Source organism: Akebia trifoliata, chromosome 16 (genome assembly GCF_017979445.1).
Source record: "Akebia trifoliata isolate Shusen 1 chromosome 16, ASM1797944v1, whole genome shotgun sequence".
In the NCBI taxonomy this organism is placed as follows: domain Eukaryota; kingdom Viridiplantae; phylum Streptophyta; class Magnoliopsida; order Ranunculales; family Lardizabalaceae; genus Akebia; species Akebia trifoliata.
Genome location: NC_141390.1, coordinates 5,410,889 through 5,430,291, shown reverse-complemented (window position 1 = coordinate 5,430,291; position 19,403 = coordinate 5,410,889). Strand labels below are relative to the sequence as shown.

General features: G+C 32.4%; 1 pseudogene; it reads left to right on the top strand.

Moving 5' to 3' along the window:
- The first annotated feature begins 15,291 nt into the window (after nucleotides 1-15,291).
- LOC147382414 (uncharacterized) lies at nucleotides 15,292-18,180 on the top strand (annotated as a pseudogene).
- The last annotated feature ends 1,223 nt before the right edge of the window (nucleotides 18,181-19,403 follow it).

Below are 19,403 nucleotides of genomic sequence, written 5' to 3'. Positions count from 1 at the left end.
AATGACCATATCTTAGCGACTTTACATTGTCATAATCCTTCCCATGTTGCAATCCAAGAATCTGCTTTATGTGCTGGATTTCAGCATTCTCCATTATCTGCTTATGGCTTGCTTCCCTTACATTGAGCAGCTTACCTCTCAATGGGAACACGCCATAGTTGTTATGACCCACAACAGATATACCTGCCATCTGTATAAGCTCAATATTTATAAGAACATTGAATAACAACCCATGTTGATGAACTACTCATTGAAGCATGACTACTTACTACAAGAGCTTTAACTGAATCTCCTTTTGTCTCATATCTTCTCAGTGAAGATATATTGAGTTTTCAACTAACTTGAAAAATCTTGAAAAACCCATGATATATTTCAACCCTATTACATTCCCTGCTGATTCCCATCATTAATTAATCTATTTTTCCTTTTGTTTTAATGCGCAACATTGATTTTTTCTGGTTCACATTTAACATCAGAAGGACCCTTAACCTTCAAAAAATAATTTTTTCTGTTTTATCATTTTTCTTTTATTTATTTTTTAATTAATTTATTGTTATTATTATTTATTTATTTTGTGGGTAGGGGGAGGATTGTTGGATTTTATGGGTTTAGGTTGTTGAATTTGATGCTTTATAGGTTTTTAGGTTTAAAAAATATATATCCAAGATGGGTTCTTGTTTGAGTTTTTGATTTTGACTTTCAACATATTGTTTAATCTGTTTTTTGGTATGTTGGGATTCAAATTTTTGGATTTGGGTTGATGAGTTGGGTGCATTTGGGGAGACAGTGAGAGTGTGTGTTGACGAATTTGTTGATGCAAGGTTGTTATTTGCCCAATTTTAAATTTGGGTCTCAAAATTTTCGTGCATTTGGGAGTTTTTTTGGGGGGAAGATTAGAACATGAATTGTGAAATATTTGTTTAGCTAAAGTTGATTTTGGTGCACTTTGGTCTTGAAACTTTGTTATGCTTTGGTGAGTTTATAGAGGCTTGACATTTTGGGGGTTTTGTTGATTTGTTTGTGATGGAGTTTCAGATATTTTGTATTTAATTTGGTTCATGGGTGGACTTTGTTTTTGCCTTATTTATATATAGTGATGTGTAATTTGGATTTTGGTTGGTGAGTTAAGATTATGCATTTGGGGAGTAATGGGCTTTGTTTTTTGAAGGTTAAGGGTCCTTCTGATGTTAAATGTGAACCAGAAAAAATCAATGTTTCGCATTAAAACAAAAGGAAAAATAGATTAATTAATTATGGGAATCAGCAGGGAATGTAATAGGGTTGAAATATATCTTAAGTTTTTCAAGAATTGAGGTCGTGTAAAATTGCTCTAGTTGAGGATGGACATTTTGGTTGGCAAAGGTCATATTAGTAGTTATTAAATTCAACATAGTGCCTTAAATTAGGAAGCTTTGCAATCTAGAAAGATCTCTAATTCGTTGAAAAAGGGATGATGAGATGATAAGTTCTTGAAGGTGTTGTAAATCAATGGAACTCTGGAGTCAACATAAATCTATATACACAAAAGGTAATAGGTCCCCCACTGTATAGACTATAGAAAGCAGTGGAGTATGTACTCTAATTTCAATTTTGGGTAAATATATTGAAATGTTCAAGGAAGTAGGTGGAGGCATGGTTTAAAATATCGAATGTATCAGCCGATATCATATCTATTTTTTCATTGGCAGAACATTCAATTGATACGATATTTTAAACGTTGGGTGGAGGATCTGATGAAATCTTGACCCCTCAATTGTAAATATGGTCGACTTCTAAATCGGTCAGGTGTTGAGACACTCTAAAGATGTAGTAGTAATAGTAATAAGATGAGTGGGAATTGTTTATCAACAAGAATTTGTAATATTTGGCAGTTATGGCAATTCTTTCTATATCATCATCGCATTCGTAGAATTAGAGTTCACATAGATCGAAGGTTGTTGGTATAAATGATTGTAGCTTTTACAAGCAAAAGGGTGTTGGTTTAATTGCTAACTCACATCTGACTTATTCAGATATTTATTATATTCCTCAACTTATTTTGAGTCTTACCTTTGTTAGTCAATTAAGTGATTCTCAATTTTTGGTTCATTTCACATCTATTTCTTGTTATGTGTAAGACCTTTATTCACAGAGAGGTTTATACTTGTTGGAAGCACTTCATGTTTCTATCATTATTGCTTTTAATGCGATTTTTTTTGTTTAATCAAACATTTGAAATATTTGTTATTGACTAGATATGCCTCCTAAAGAAAAAAGAGCAAATTGGACAACGAGCTTAAGAATTTGTTTATCAATCTATGCATTGAAGAAGTCAATCAAGGTGGGAAGTCAGGAGGGAGCTTGAAATCCCATTGTTGGATAAGGATAATTACTGAGATAAAAAATATTACAAAAGAAGAGTTGACTCAACGACAACTAAAGAATGAATTGAATTATCTAAAAAAGCTCTACGATATTTGGGTAAAACTTACAACCACCACTGGTCATGGATACAACGCTGAGACGAATACCTTCAATTGGCCAGATGATAAATGGGACGACTTCATTAAGGCAAATTTTAAAACTATTTTTTTTCTATTTTTATTTCAAATTGTGGATGAAACATTTTAATTAGGCTAAATATATTTCATGTCACAGAAATACCCTATTGCGAAACAATTTCGTACGAATTCATTGAAGGATGTAAAGAAGTTGGTTATTTTTTTTTAGTGTACCTTGGCAAATGGAAACAGTGGATGGGGTCCACATCGTACAATATTGCCTGTAGATTCTGTTGCATCTACAAATTTGGAAGATGATAGTGCACAAAATTTGGATGCATTTAACGAGGAAGAGGAAATGACCATACCTACTGCTCCAAATATCCAAGATACAAGTCAAGATCATCAAGAATTTGTTCGTAGTTCTTCAACCAGTAAGCATCGAAAAAATAATGATTTTGCTGAGCTACAAAGTACTGTACAATCCCTTATCACTGTACTTGGAAAAGAACCTGACAATGCGCCGTCTGTTACCGAGTGTATTAAGATATTGAAACAAATGACTAATTTGGAGAAAGGGAGTCATCTTTATAATCTTACGCTCAACACGTTTATCAGATCGAAAGAGTATCGTGAAACATGGATGGTGCTGGATGATGAAGATGAGCAGTTGTCTTGGTTAAAGAGTTTTGTTTAAATGAACTATGTTACTTTTATGAATGATCTTTGTATCAACATTATTATATAGTACAATGTTTTTTATGAGTATGAGTTATGTATTACTTTTATAAATGACCTTGGTATGAACATTATTCTGATAGATGTTTTTTACTTATATAATATTTTGTTGGTGGATGGATATATTTTTATTATAAAATTTTGTTGGTGTATTGTGTTCTTATTATAGTTTGTATTCTTATTTGGAAACAGCTATGCATCCAATGCTTATGACACCATAAAGAAGGAAAATATTATTAGTAATACTGATGTTATTATTGGAAAGTCTGAAACAATTATCTATCACACATGAACCTGCGAATGTATCACTACTATCTAGTGCAGAATTTATGAAGGAACTTCTAGATAGACCTTCTTCAAATTATTATGAATTATTGAGGATGGAGAAGAGTGCATTCATTAGCCTTTGTCATTTATTTGAAGATCGAGGATGGCTTCAAGATAGTAGACATGTTAGAGTATCAGAGATGATTGCAATGTTTTTTATTGTAATAGGTCATAATAGTAGGTATCGATTAGTTAAAAATCGATTCCAACATTCATTTCAAACCATCAACAAATACTTTCATAAAGTGTTAATTGCAATATTACACTTTTCAAAAAAAATGATTACTGTTTCATCTCTTGACGGATCTATGGAGGAAATTAGAAGTTACAGACGTCTTAGACAAATATTCAAGGTATATTTTACATAAAGGATTACATAATAATTATCTATATATATATATATATATATATATATATATATATATCATTAAATAACTAACATTGATGTTATTAAATTATGAATGGGGCAATTGGTGCGTTAGATAGAACACTCATCCACACGTGTATTCCAGCAGATAAACAAATACCTTATAGAGGAAGAGGAAAATCCAAATGCTATCAAAATGTTATGGCTATTTGTAATTTTTATATGATTTTCACGTACGTCCAAGCCGACTGGGAATGAGTGGCATATGATTCATGGATCTTAATGGAGACAATTTCTGACCCTACAAATAGATTTTCAATACATCCACCTGGTAAAAATAATCTTTATTTATTTTATATTAGGGATTAGTCATTACATTTTATAAGCTTATTGTGATTTTTTTTTATGTAGATAAATATTATCTTGTTGATGCTGCTTATACGCATACACGTGGATTTATGGCACCATATCGTAACATTCGATATTGGTTGCCTGATTTTCATCATGGGAGAGCCAGGGGTAAATAAGAGATATTCAATCATTCACATGCCATGTTGAGGAATGTAATAGAGAGGTCTTTCGGAGTTCTAAAAGCACGTTTCCTAATTTTAAAAAGGATGGCGCCATTTACTTTTCCAATACAAAGGAATATAGTGATTGCATCTATGGCAATTCACAATTTCCTTCGTAGGATTTCAATGACGGATGAGCTATTTGAACAATTTGAAAATGATGATGTTCCTCTAAATATGGCTGACGATGGAGATGAGCTTCATGAGATCAATCATTTCTATGGGCAAAATGAACGGGCGTTCATGATTGATTTACGCGACCAAATTGCGAATCAACTTATCAATGCAAATCCTTGAATTTATGTGATATGTGAATTTGTATTTTAAGTGAATTATGTTACTTGAATTTATGTTTAAACATTTTGTTTGCTGTGAATGTATCTTTATTTTCTAGTTTGTTTGTTATTAGAATACAAGTCCTTGCAAACATTTAAATTTATGTCGATGTATGTTTATTTTCATGTTTATTTCTATGCTTATTACTTGTTTTATTTATAATATTGTATTGTTCATTTAGATGGATGTAAAATCTCATGTGCGTGTGGTGAAGGCCATTGCCAAGTTTGTATATCAAGAACTTCAAGAAATCTAGATCGTTTATATATAAAATGTTCAAATGCGGTAATTTTATAATTTTTTTATATGACATTTCATTTGAAATCACATGTTATTATCTAAAATATAATATTTATTTGTTTGTCTATTTTAGATTGGAAATAACAAGGGATGTGGATTTTGGATTTGGTTGGATGAATTGAGATGGTGTAAATGTGGATGTGGACCATGCAAGCTATTAACAACTACATCCAACAAAAATGGTAACAAAGGACGGAGATTTTATTTTTGTCATAAATCAACGGTAAGATATTAGTTAATGGTGGTATAACACAAAAAATAATTTAATTTAATGTCATATAATGAATTAATACATTTAATTTTTATGTTATTTTTATTATAGGCAGTACACAATGGTTGTGGCTTATTCGCGTGGTACGAGGAACCGAATATTGTTTCATCAACAAACGTGAAGGAAGATAAAACAAAAGTTGAATGCAAAAATAGAGCGATTGAGGAAATTTAGACAAACATTGTACAACTATGCAAGAATTTGAAAGAAAAATTAGATCTAAAAAAAGATGAATAGAATTATATGTAATTCAAAATTTGGGTACAATGAATTGTGTTTGTAATTTAAAATAACTGACTAGATTATCTTTTACATATATGTTTTTTTATTATGTGTGATATAAAGTAACAGTTAAAATAGTCAAACAGACAGTATTCTGTGATTACAACGGTTGAAAGGGTAATATAGTCAATTTACCAGTTTTCAGCATTAAGTAACAAACAGTTTTATATGATCACAGCGCTTAATTTGAATTAGTTCAGCACAATTCAGATCAATAAACAAACAATAATTTCAGCACTTAAATTCAACGTTTATACAGTTTCAGCACTTATTATCATTCAGTACTTATTTGTTCAGCTTTAACAAATAGCACCTAAGAGAGTGTTTCGTTGCAGGCAAATGATTTGTTTTGTTAAATCATTTTTCACCCTTTGAGGACATCATGAAAATTTTCACAGAAAATTATTTTACATTATTTGAGTGGCATATGAAAATATAAAAAAAATTATTTTAATTTGACTTTTATAATAACTATAATATAAATATAATACAAAAATCGTTATAAAAATATTTATTAATAGGTGTTCTTAACCACATATCTCGAGGATAATAGTTGGTGCCAACATGGCACACGTACAAGGGATCAACCCCATTAGCAAGTGTCAACGCTATAACAGACGCCACAAGATGCCCTTTCGGACCCATGACATGGCAATGTGTTACGCCTAAGGCAAGGCATAAAGTCACAAAAAGGGGGGAGCTTCAAGGTGTAGGTTTGGTGGTCATGAAACAAGGAGCAAGCCAGTGTCAAGGACTGTGGGTGACAGCGCCTAGGGATCACAATCTCCTGAAGGATGTCAGTCAGGCTAACAACCCTCTTGATGGGATTGTCGGCAAGGCTAACACCTTCCTTTCCCTCTATTAGTCCCTAGGGAACCTATCGTTGTGATAAGGCTGACATCCCTTTTTGTCAACCTTAACGTTGTGTTAGGATTGAGAGAAGGGAAGGGAAGAGAAAATTTGTTATTTTCTCTTCCTTTCTCCTGTTTGGATTATTAAGTGAAGAGAGAGAAGAAGAAAAATGAAGGGAAGGGAAAAAATTGAAAATTTTGTTCCCTCCAAAAATGGAGAGACGAGGAAAGAGAGCACATTTTATATTCAAAATTTGCCCTCATTTTTTTTTTAATTTCCAAAATTTATTTATATTGACAAACCATTTATTACTACTTATACCCCAAGTAATAAAACAAATTAACCTGATTTCAGAAACCCTAGAGGTGTACAGAACGACGGAGCCGAACTCGAACTCGAGTAGGAGACGACCGCTGTATCTCATTCTTCTGATTTTCTTCAAGAAACCCTCTTCAATGTCACACACATTTCTCTTCTTCAAGAAGCCCTCTTCAACGTCACACACATTTCGCTTCTTCTTCTTTTTTCAAAAACCCTCAAAAATAAATTTAATCTGATTTCAAAAATCCTAGAGATGTAGAATGAAGGAGTTAAACTCGAGTAGGAGACGACTTGAGGTATCCTCTCTCTTTCTCATTTTTCTGGTTTTCTTCAAGAGACCTTCTTCAATGGCACACATTTCTCTCTTCAACACCACACACCTTCCTTTTCTTCTTCTTTTTTCAAAAATCATCACACCTTCTGATTTTTTTTTAACAGTGGGAAATCATCATCTTCGATCTCAAGGTCATCAAGAAGGTAATTCTTTTGAAAACCCAGATCTATTTTTTCTTGAAAATCAAGAAAATTTGATATTGGATATACTTTTCTAGATAGCTATATTTTTCTGCAATTGGATTCTACATTAGAACAACTAGAGTGTGAATTGTTCATGGATTTGGATTCATAAAGATAGGTCCAACATGTATTGGCACTATGAAATTATTTGGCTAATTCAGGCCTAGACCCATAGCTAAGTTGGTTTGACGGATTACAAACCCACTTTGAGGTTGTGGGTTTAGTCCAAAATTGTGTTTGGTAATCTAGGTTGTGCTTAAAAATGTGTTTGTTGATTTGGATTAGAATTTCTTTTCTGTAAATTTTGGAAGTTTATGAGTGTTTGGTGGTTGGAAATTTGTAGTTGAAAGTTTAGAGATTCTGGTTTTGCTTAATAAAATAGATTGTTGATTTGGTATCAGTGAAGGCTCTCTACAATTGATGAAATCTAAAAAAAAATTCACTAATTTTGGGAGGAATTTTATAGCTAATAAAATAGAATTTTAAACTTTTTATAGATTTTTTTATAGATTCTACACTTCAGACTCAGATCATGAAACCCAACCAACACATATTAACTATGTGAACTTCGAGCTCATCAATGCTTTTTAGATTTGACATTCTACTTATTTTCGTGTTACTTATTTGCTTTAGATGCATTATGGACTTGCTTTAGAATGATTGATAAGTTAGGAGACAATTCAAGTTATTTATAGTGTATTCAGAAAAATACTTTTCTTATTTGTTGTAGTGCCTAAAAGAAATTAATCCAATTTCAAGTTTAAATTCATTGTAAGATCTCTTTCTCCACTTCATATTTTTAGATATGTTTTTTTTACAAATTTTTTTTTATTTTCGATATTCTAGGTGTTAATCAATTTTTGTTTCTAGTTAGGTTCGAATTATTTTTTAATCAAATTCAAGTTCTGCGATTATAGTGGAATTCTAGGTGTCATTCTATCTTGTTTTCATTTGGTTGGTAGCTTCTAATGCTAATATTTATTATTTTTTGGATTAAACAGGTGAAAGGAGAGCCGAACTTGTTGTACCTGAGCTTTTATTTGGAGGCACAAAGTTACCATAGGACTGTTGGCTGTCTTCTTGCCTTAGTTACTGTTTGCACATATAAGTTAGGCATTCCAGTCACATGTCTGATTATCTCATACTTTTGTAATTATTATTATTATTATTATTATTATTTATTTTTATTTTTTGTTCTTGGATGAGTATAAGCAGTGGTGGGGACTAAGTCAGGGTCTTACCACCATAAAATGAAGCATACTTTAGAGAAAAAAATAGTGTAACTTCTAGTGTATTTAGAACTTCTTCCTTATAATACAAAAATCGAAGGACTTTAAAGAACGATAATTCCCTCATCATTAACTTGGATGACATCTTATTTGATTTTCTATTTTATTATAAAAGTGAAGTATACATTTATTTGATTTTTGTTTTATTTGTTAGGTAAACGAGATTTGTGATCAGTAATTAACAGGTGAAATCAGTGTTTGAACCCAAGTTGTTGTATCAACACTCACATATTTTCATTTACTTAAGAGGAATACTATCTCTTAAAATTAGTTAATCATTTTTTTACATACCCAAACTCTACAACATAACATGCCTCTTTTTTTTTTTGTTTTTTGTTTTTTGTTTTTTTTTTTAATTTTCTTTAAGATGTAAGGTAAAGTAATGGGGATAAGGGATTTGTTACAAAATTATTGGGTTTTTTTTAAAGATGTTTTTTTAGTTGTGTGTTTCCTTGAAATTTTCTTTTTTGGGGTTGATGCAGTTTTTTAAATTCTTATAGAACCTAATATTTTCCATATTTAGTATTATATATATATATATATATATATATCTAATTTCTTTAACCTTCCAACCGTTAAACGTTAATTATATCTATTTTGTGTAGTGATAATCTAGATATAACTTGATTGTCTTAATCTCTATTTATTAGTCTTGAACCTTCAGTTAAATATTTGTTTGTATACAATTTGGTCTATGTTCAACATCTTGTTAGATTTCTAGTTCGGTTTCTATTTCATGTTTATCATGTTGCGCCCTGCCAAACGCTAACACAAATCTCAAAACTGCCTCGAGGCACTAGGTGGCGCCTCGAAATTTCGGCATGGTCTCCTCTGTTTATGTTAGCGTTTCACGGAACTCAAACCTGATAAACAATACCAAACAATCTTGTATAAAGCAACGAATCCACAATGACTAAATAAAGCAACGAATCCACAATGACTAAAGAACGAAAGACAATAGATTTTATAAACAACAAAAGAGGCAAGATCAGAGTTGCGCAAAAAAGTATAAAGTTATACAGGATTACAAAGTCTATCTTCACTCTAACATAGCCCTATCACTTGACCAAAAAACATAGACCTCTCCTAGGACGAACAGACTTTTAGTAGAAATAGTCATGACACTCACTGGATAAGGGACACTGGTCATCGATCTGACCAACTAGATGCTCATCGGCGGATGGCTCAACACTCGCCTCCCCAAGCATAGGCTCTACAACTAAAAAAAAATGGAAGGAAAGGGTGAGTAACAAGGGTTACCCAATATGTCCACAAACAATTCCTACTAGTAACCTCACCTAACGTGATCGAATAATCATACTACATTATTTCAAAACATGCAAGTTTTACAATAGAAACTATGATTTAACTGGTACATATAGTCAGGGATGAGCAACTAAACAATTTAAAAGTAACACATAGTATCAATATTCCATACTCATTATACAAATTCCATTTTATGCAAATACAGTTGGCAACATTAAAATAACAAACATGCTTTTCAGTTTATAGTTCAAAATATAACAATAGATACATAATACAAGTGGTGAAGTACTGGAATTTGAACGTTGGGATTCACGACTGGATCGCTCCCAGTCGGGACATGATGTTACAACATAAATCTGACTTTTAGTTCCTGATTTTGTAGTCGGTTGCTGCACTTACCACACGGGTGACCATTTATTTGGCTCAGGCTGGCCGTTTGACGTGACCGTAAACAATGGGTCTCTTTTCGATGTGTCAGAACGTTCGACTACTACTAGATTGTTAGTGATCACTGACCAATCATCTTCGTATATGCCTATCAGGCGTGGATGTGATTCCCAAAAGACACTCCACTCGTATAAGACCACCTTTACAATACACGTTCACTTATAAAGATAAGAGAGGAATGAATCCGGATTCCAGTTGTGACTCCACTCTCATACGTGTCCCATACCACGTATGAGCTTGGTGGTCCCTACCGTACATGTCAGGATAGTGCACCCCTCTGGATGATGTGACACATTATCCCTTCAGACATTCACAGACCCTTTAACAACTCACAAAATAGTTACATATATATATATATATATTATTTTTCATTTAAAACAAAAGAGAAATTAACAAAATAGGGTTGAGAACGGATATCCAGTTCCTACCATGCAACTGTGGTCACCCGGCCTAAAAATAAACAACAGTCCTCAGCGCACGCTCTAACATAATCGGAAATAAACATGCAATCCTTTCATTAATAACCTAGATATCCTTTCACCAACCTACATACAACATACAATGTCAAATACAGACATCACCCCTCGGGCGTGATTCTGACATTTTACCGTTCATTCCCTTTTTTCATTCTCTCAACCTTCTCACTTTTCATATTTTCAAATCAATCATCTATTTTCAATCTTTCAAAGTCATTCTTTTGATTTTTCCATTGAAAACCATCAAAGTTTATTCAAAAGTAAGGTCCCGACGATGCACGAGACCAAAGCTGTTAAAAACAAGGAAAGCTGATGAAAATTTGGCTAAGTGTCGGAAACTCAATTTTTCAAAGTTCGCGAAATAGAAAATGGATTTTTCGAAATGAAAGTCTCGATCATGAGATTCGACACCATATAGTTTTTGTAATCTAATTCAAAGGAACGCGAAAGTTATTTCATTTTGAAAACTTGCCGAAAATGTCAAAAATTACGTTTTATTCTTGAAACCAAAATTCGGATTTTGATCTTTTGAGATTTTGATCTTAAACCCATTCCCATTGTTCCGAAATGGTGGGTAAAACCTTAATTTCATTAAAGAACTTAAAGTAAATGGAACATTTACTTAAATGTTTTTAATGAAATGAAGGGTGAGAAATAGTGTATAAGGGGTGAGGAGGTCAAGCTAAGAGTCAGAACACAGTTCTGAAGAGAATTGTTTCAGTCGGTAGTTGTCGGTGGCAGAACCGACAAAATACTCATCGGCAAGTGTCGGTGGGACCGACGAAATCTGCCGACAGAACAAAATTTTCGACGGCTTCTTGGTTTCGTTGGTGGCAGAAACCTCATTCTGTCGGTGGGACCGACAGAATGCCTTCGGCAGGTGTTGGTGGCACCGACCCTTCCTGCCTACAGCCTGAACCTCACTCGCGATTTTTGGATTTTTCGATCCCTTTTTTGGATTTTTGTTCCATTCCTCAAACCTTTCAACCCACCCACGAATTCAACATCAAAAACATAGATAAAACACATCAAATCCATATTTCTAGCATGAATTTCAATTCAAACAAGGATTTCCATGATTTAAAACAAACAATAAGTTTTATGGAAACAACCTAAATGCACATTTTCATAACTCTAAAGTTACCAATAGGAATTGAAAGTTCCCTACTTGTTTGTAGACGCCAAAGGTGATAAACTTGCCCAATGATCAAGGTTGGTGGTGAAGGAGTTGGTGTTGAATTGAGTTTGATGCAAAGTGAGCTAGGGTTTGCAACCCCTTTGACGACGACACTCATTTGCTTCCACAATGAATGGTGGATCTAACTCTTACTCGATGGAACTCTCGATGAAGATGTGTTAAGATTCACTCGAACCACACGGCTGAATTTTGATGGAGGATGGGGAAAACAAATGAGAATGGGTAACAAGGAGGGTGAGGTTTTAGCTATTGTCGTAGCCGACAACTTTGTTTTCTTCGTCGAAGTTTAACGGTCCTTCGTTCTTAACGGATCTTGAGGAGAAGAGAAGAGAAACCTTAGATTTAAGAAAAATCTGAGTTTGGGTGCTTTGGAGAAGAAAGAAAGTGATTTAAAAGAAAATAAATTTTCTTTTATAACAAGGGTGAGGGCATACTTGTAATTTCCTTATTATTTCTAGTTTCGACCGTAACTTGACTATCTGAACTCGAAAAATGACAAACGAGTATACCGTTTTGAATAATTTTTCGTTGCGGTCCTAATGGTGTGGTCGAATCTTCCTGATTCTCACTCTAAAAAAATTCTACTATTTTGAGGTCCTACGTAATGCGAAATTCGAGGATTTGTCAACTTTTCTGTCTGAACTTGAATTCAAGCTTGCTTATAGGCTAAAGTATATATTTTGATCGTTTTGAATCTAATGGCGAAGTCGATCTTCAATAAAAATGAACATAGCATAATCCGGGTACTTGACTCTAAGTTTCCTTTCTAAAATATTCTTTAAATAAATACTATCAGATCTCCTCGAGATACGAGTTAAAAATACGGGGTGTTACATATCAACTCAATTTGTTCATTAATATTTAAAATTATCTTTATTTGTGTGTTTGCAGTCCTTCCAAACTGTCAAGGATTGAAGATCAACTCATCATTTAGATTGGGTTCAAACTTGTTTTAGGTATATATTTGAAATTCTATCCAAGTCATTCTGAGGTAAATCTATATGGATCTTAATAAACATGCCTTTACTTTTGTACTTCATTTTCTAGTTTTTTTTACCTAAAATAAGGATTGTGATTAATGTGAATTTAGACTAAAATATCTCTATAGAATCTGAAAAATGTAACAAAGATCTAGACTTCATTGTATTTTGAAAATTTTCTTTATGCATTATGATTTATGAAAATCACCAATGATTTTGGTCAATCGTCAATCTCTATAGAAACACTTATTACTAGGATTCTATTTTTATGATGTGAAAATTGCTAATTACTTGCTTTCAGCAACCCATGGTAGAACGTCATTTACTACCAATTATGTGACATTAAGTTTATCAAAATTGCATTGCACCTGTATTTGCAGCAGAATTAAAAGTTGGCATGACTCATTAGCAATGATATTGACTCAAATAATTTTTACACCATAGAGTCCTTACCTGAATGTCTTCGAGAAAAGGTATTCATGATCGTTGTTGCCCATCATTGTGATACCACCCAAGAAATAATATAATAGATTGATGGTGTAAAGATAATGTTGGACCTATATAATTTTGGGTGAAGTCCCACCTTTACATATGTATAGCTATCAAGTCTTTTGATTGTAATAAAACCCTTAAAATTCCTATAATTTCTGTTATGATATATTTCCTTTTTTGACTAATGTTCCATTATCCATAAATATCATTGCATCACCATGTGCAATCAATATGGTAGATCTTGAAGAAATTTTATCAAGTGTTATAGTGTAATATAAGAAAAAGTAACACAGTAAGTACCTGACTCTCACAATAGACATAAGAGACTTGGTACTTATAATGTGTGGTCTTATAAACACTATTGTTACATTTACTCTGAGAACCAAAACTTCATAGACCTTACCAACAATTGAATAAATTTGCACAATCTGACTAGTGATTGAATTGTCATTCATATTTCAGACAACCAAAACAAACAAACAAACAAAAAATGAAAAGCAGTAAATGTTGTTTGTTAAATCCAAAATTGAATTTTCCATAAATACGAATAACATAAAACATATTCATTGGTTTTGTGGAAGGAACATATTCATTTTTTTTTTTTTTTTGTGTGGAAGGAACTGAATTGAGTAAAAACAAATCTAGCAACAAAAAAAAACCTTATATTGGCATCCTAATCTTCTCAACCATTCACTTATTTTGTTTATTTTTAATTGGAATGTAATAAGTAAAAGTTAGGGTGCCAATAACAGCTCTATTGTAATATTATGACACTAAGGTAGTCACCATCCTGGTTGTTGGTATTTTGAAAAACTGTATATTGATTGTCCTTTCAATAATTATATTTCTTAAGTTAATAATTATTTAATTGAATACTATTGGTTATGCAATCGGTACTTGTTTTTGTGTTGAATTTCTTTGTAAAACCCCCACCTTTGTACCATTTTTAATGGTTCACATGTACATTTAACTTTTTTTATAGCTCTTTGTGGTGTTATCGTGTACAACTAATTGAAGTTCAAGGAATCCCCTATATCTCAACTTCCTATTGAAAATATCTCCGAAAGAGCAACAAAGGTCAGTTTTCTTTTTTATTTATATATTTCATTGAACGTGTATTAGAAAATTCATCCAATAAATTGGTTCTTATTTCGACTCCTATTCTTGCTAATTTCATACCCTCTATTAGTAAAAAGGCTTGCTACTTTTTTATTACTAAATATAAAATCTCTTCTCCTTTAAATGATGGTTTTACCATAATCGACTAAACCCATCCAATAGTCCAATACTTTGCATTATCAAATTTAACAACCTTTGGTGTAAGGGATCTCCTTTGTGATGGTGTTATCGAATTTTGATTTTTTTTCTTTGGGTTCTCTTTGATTGTATACCATGTTTTAATTTTCATTAAAAAAGGGGCATAAACATATAGATTGTACCTGTTCACCTCACCTATATGGATTAAAAAATTTCTCGTGTTATAATGTAGACATATATGTGTACGGTTAGTTACTACATAGTTGTTATAATTACTATTGTAATTATTGTAGTATTTAGATGGATAGAGAGGAAGAATTGAATGATTTGTTTTATGAAGATTTTTTTCATCGTTGTCAAATTTAGAAAAAATTATTGTGGAATGGGATCGAAAGCGTCGTATGACTGCACACATGGTTTGTCTTGTGGCTGCCTATTTAGTTAAGTAGTCTAAGTCTAGAAATTATGTAAATCACTATATAATGTCGAACAATTTAGAAAGAGAGTATGTGAGACAATAATTGATGAACGAACTTCGGACTAATGAAAAATGTCGTGATATTATACGGATGGGGCCTAAAGCTTTTGAAAATTTATGCAATCTGCTTCAAACATCTAGTCGATTTACTCACACTCGACAAGCTACAGTTAAAGATCAAGTTACCAAATTTCTTCACATATTGTCACAAAATGTAAGGAACCGCACCATTTCATTTTTTTTCCGTCGTTCTAGTAAGACTATAAGTTGTCATTTTCATCGTGTTCTACGAACCATAGTATCATTAGCTAAACTCTATCTTAAACAACCTGATGGATCAGAAGTTTCTCTAGAAATATTCAACAATCGTAGATTCTACCCATACTTTAAGGTAAACATAATTATTACTTCTTTTTATATAAATTTCATTTATATAGTAAAAATATTATTTTTGTAATAGAATTTGATATATTACATTAATATGAGAATTGCATAGATGCATTTTATGGAACTGTAGACACCCCATTTTTGCACTCGCCTGATTAATCAACTCTTCAACCCGATTGCAATGATTCCCAATGATGGATGTGTATTCCATTGCTTTATTTTGTTACCAGATGTGTTTCAGAAATCCAGATGAGGTATCTCGAACTGACAAAACCTTAGAAACCACGCTACGCTAGGAAGATACGACCCAGAAACATAGAAACCATCATCTTGCAGACCAAAAAGAAACTTCACGATAAAAATCACTAAAAATTGACCAAATTACCAAAATACCCCTAACATCAAAACAACCCTAGAGCCTACGTTACGCTTAGAAAAACTCTCTCAAACACATAAAATAACAAATCAAAAACAAATAAATCATTTCGCCAATTTTAACAGAATTTGACAAAATTATGAAAATGCCCCTCATAAAGTTTACAATCATTTCACACAAAAAAACTTCATAAATGACACAAACTAATATTTCCATTGAATTTCTTACGAAAAATCGATTCTAAAACATCCTGGAACATAAAAAACCGACTTAAAACGTGAAAAGTCCTCTCCGGGGGCAAAACGATAATTTCACAATTTTCATGATAAAAAATTCCGAAATTAATAAATAAAATATTAAATAATTAAATTTAAACATTAATGAAATTAATTTAAAATTTTGAACCTTAAAAATCGATTAATCGGACTCTCAGGCAAAATTGTTGAGGGTTCGTGGGATATTTCTTTAAGGACCCCTCCATTTGGGGGTCCAAAGAATTAAATATATTTTAGAGGAGGGTTCTCTAAAAATTTAAAGTTAATCAAGCAAGACTGTAGTCAAAGTATTAAAGTCAATCAAGTGAGATTAAAGTCAAAATTAAAGTCAATTAAGCAAGACTGAAGTCAAAATATTAAAAGTCAATCAATTAAGACTAAAGTCAAAACATTAAAAGTCAATCAAATAAGACCAAAAGTCATAATAGAATTCTAACTTAAAAACAATTCTATCTAATAGAGTTCTAACTTAAAAATAATTCTACCTAAAACAATTCTAATTAAAACATAATTCTACCTAAAACAAGTCTAACTAAAACACAACTCTAATTAAAAGATCTCTAATTAAATATTAACTCTATCCAAATCAACCCCCTAAAAACATCTATAAATAGAGGTGCTCACACCCTATTTTCGTATCAAATCATAAACCCTAAGAGAAGTAGGTCTAAAAGCCCCCCTAGCCTCCCATAAACCTTGGTTTTGGAGCCCCAACTCCTTACCTAACATCCCTCCTTCAATTTTAGTCTAGAAAACACTTAAAAGCCCTCCAAAAACACCCCCAAATCCGCAACAAACTTGAAGAGTTCAGATTCAGAAACAAGGAGATACCTTGATCTAGGAGATCCGAAGTCAAATCCGGAGACAGAACGAAGCAAGGGAGCACGGTACAAGGAGCTCTTTTGTCAGATCTGAGGGAACCAAGTCCTTGCCATCGGAAAGGTGAATTTTTATTCTTATTTATTTTTATCTAGGTTTTAGCAATGTGATATTTGGGAAGTTAGTAGAGACCGGCTTTGGCCGGGCGGGGTTGGTGCCTAACACCTTCCAACCCCGTAACTTGATCCCCGAATTCAGATTTTTTATGGTAGATTAGTTCTTTTTATCCATGTTAGAGTCAGTTTGGTTCCTAGACCATAATAACTAGGTGGCGACTCCCAAACCTCAAGAGTCAAAAGCGGATCCACGCACACTGCGGATCGATGACGCTTTCAGGAACACATATTCATGTGAAAGTTTCTAATACATATGCACCAAGATATCGTGGAATGAAGGAATATCCAACACAAAATGTATTGGCAGCATGTAGTTTTGACTTAAAATTCACATACGTCTTACCTGAATGGAAAGGGACTGCATCGAATCTAAGGATAATTAAAAATGCACTAACAAAATAAGATAATTTAAAAATTCCTAACGGTAATCTATTTAACTATTAATATATATTTCTTTTATCTAATTAAAAATACCATTGTAGTAATGACTTTCAATCTTAATAGGTAAATATTACCTTGTTGATGCTGGATATATGCTTAGGAGTGGACTTATGATACCTTACAGAGGTGTGCATTACCACTTGAAAGAATATTCTACACATACGCCACAAAATCCTCTAGAGTTATTTAATCATCGACATGCATCCTTATGCAATGCAATTGAAAGATGTTTTGGAGTATTGAAGAAAAGATTTTCTATTTTAAGAAGTACGATAGAACCTACTTACTCAATTGACAAGTAATCAAAGATAATTTTAGCATATTGTATTCTCTAAAATTTCTTAATGGGTGTTGATCCTGATGAGCGTCTTATTGTTGAAGTAAATAGAGAAATCATGAATGAGTCTGAATCTCAAGAAGTGTTCATTTTCGAGAGAATGATGATGAAGACTCTAGACTAGAGCAATTTTAAGGGATAACATAATAGTTACCATATGAAGTGATTATCTACTGAATCAAGTGTGATTTTTTATTTTTTTTTCTTTACATGCAAAATTATAGTTGGATGATTGTATTGTAAGACTATGTTCAAGTATTGGTTAAAATTTTGACTAGGAACTTATTTAATATTAAATATTCGTTTTAAATGTATTATCTTGTTTGCACAATAACTCACTATGTTACAAATTATGTTTTAATTAATATAATTATTTATTAAGCAGGTATTACAAAACAGATAAGGAACAAGCTTGAAAATGGAATGAGCAAATGGATGCAGTTCTCATAGACGCGTTTGTTCACCAAAATGACAATGGAAACAAAGTTAATGGGACTTTCACAATTATGGCATACGACATAATTGTGTTTGAATTGAATGAAAGGCTTGGGTATGAATTTAATAAGCAACTCAAGAAGAACCACATGAAAATAATTAAAAAAAAACTTCAATGAGTGCTATGATATTTTCAAGACTGGCCTAAGTGGTTTTGCATGGAATCAAGAGATAAAGATGATGGATGATGAGCCTGAAGTTTGGAATGCTTTAATTGAGGTTAAATTTTATTACTAATTTAAACTATGTCACTTTAATTTGCTTATTAATATGCCATAATGTTTTGAAGTTTTTTTTTCTTTATTGTTGTAGGCAAAACCTGAAGCAAAGAAGTTGATGAATACACCTTTACCTCACTATGAAAAACTAACAAAACTCTTTGAAAATGATAGAGTAATAGGAAAATGTGCTGAAATTGCATTCGAAAAAGTGAAGCGATTAAATTATGAGATGTAGACAGGTGGGGGGATGGAAGCGAGTGGGCATGATAAAACGCTTATTGATGATATTGATCATATAGTGATAAATGATGATATCTATTTGGAGGGCTTTGAAGGTTCATAAGATATGCATGAAGAAGGTCGACCAACAACTCCTTATGAATCAGTTTCTAACAAGTCTGCAAGTTTCTCACAATCCAAGAAGAGAAAGGCATTATCTTCAACAGATTATGCGGGAATTGAGGATTCAATGAAAGAGATTGCATTTGCAATAAAAAAAGGAAATGAAATTCTTAAAGGTGAAAAATGAGATTCTTCAGAGGACTCGAGCATGCGTTTACTCAAAGGAGAAAATTTTTTATGAGTTGGTAAGGTTAGAAATTGATTCAGACTTACTTGATCGTACCTACTC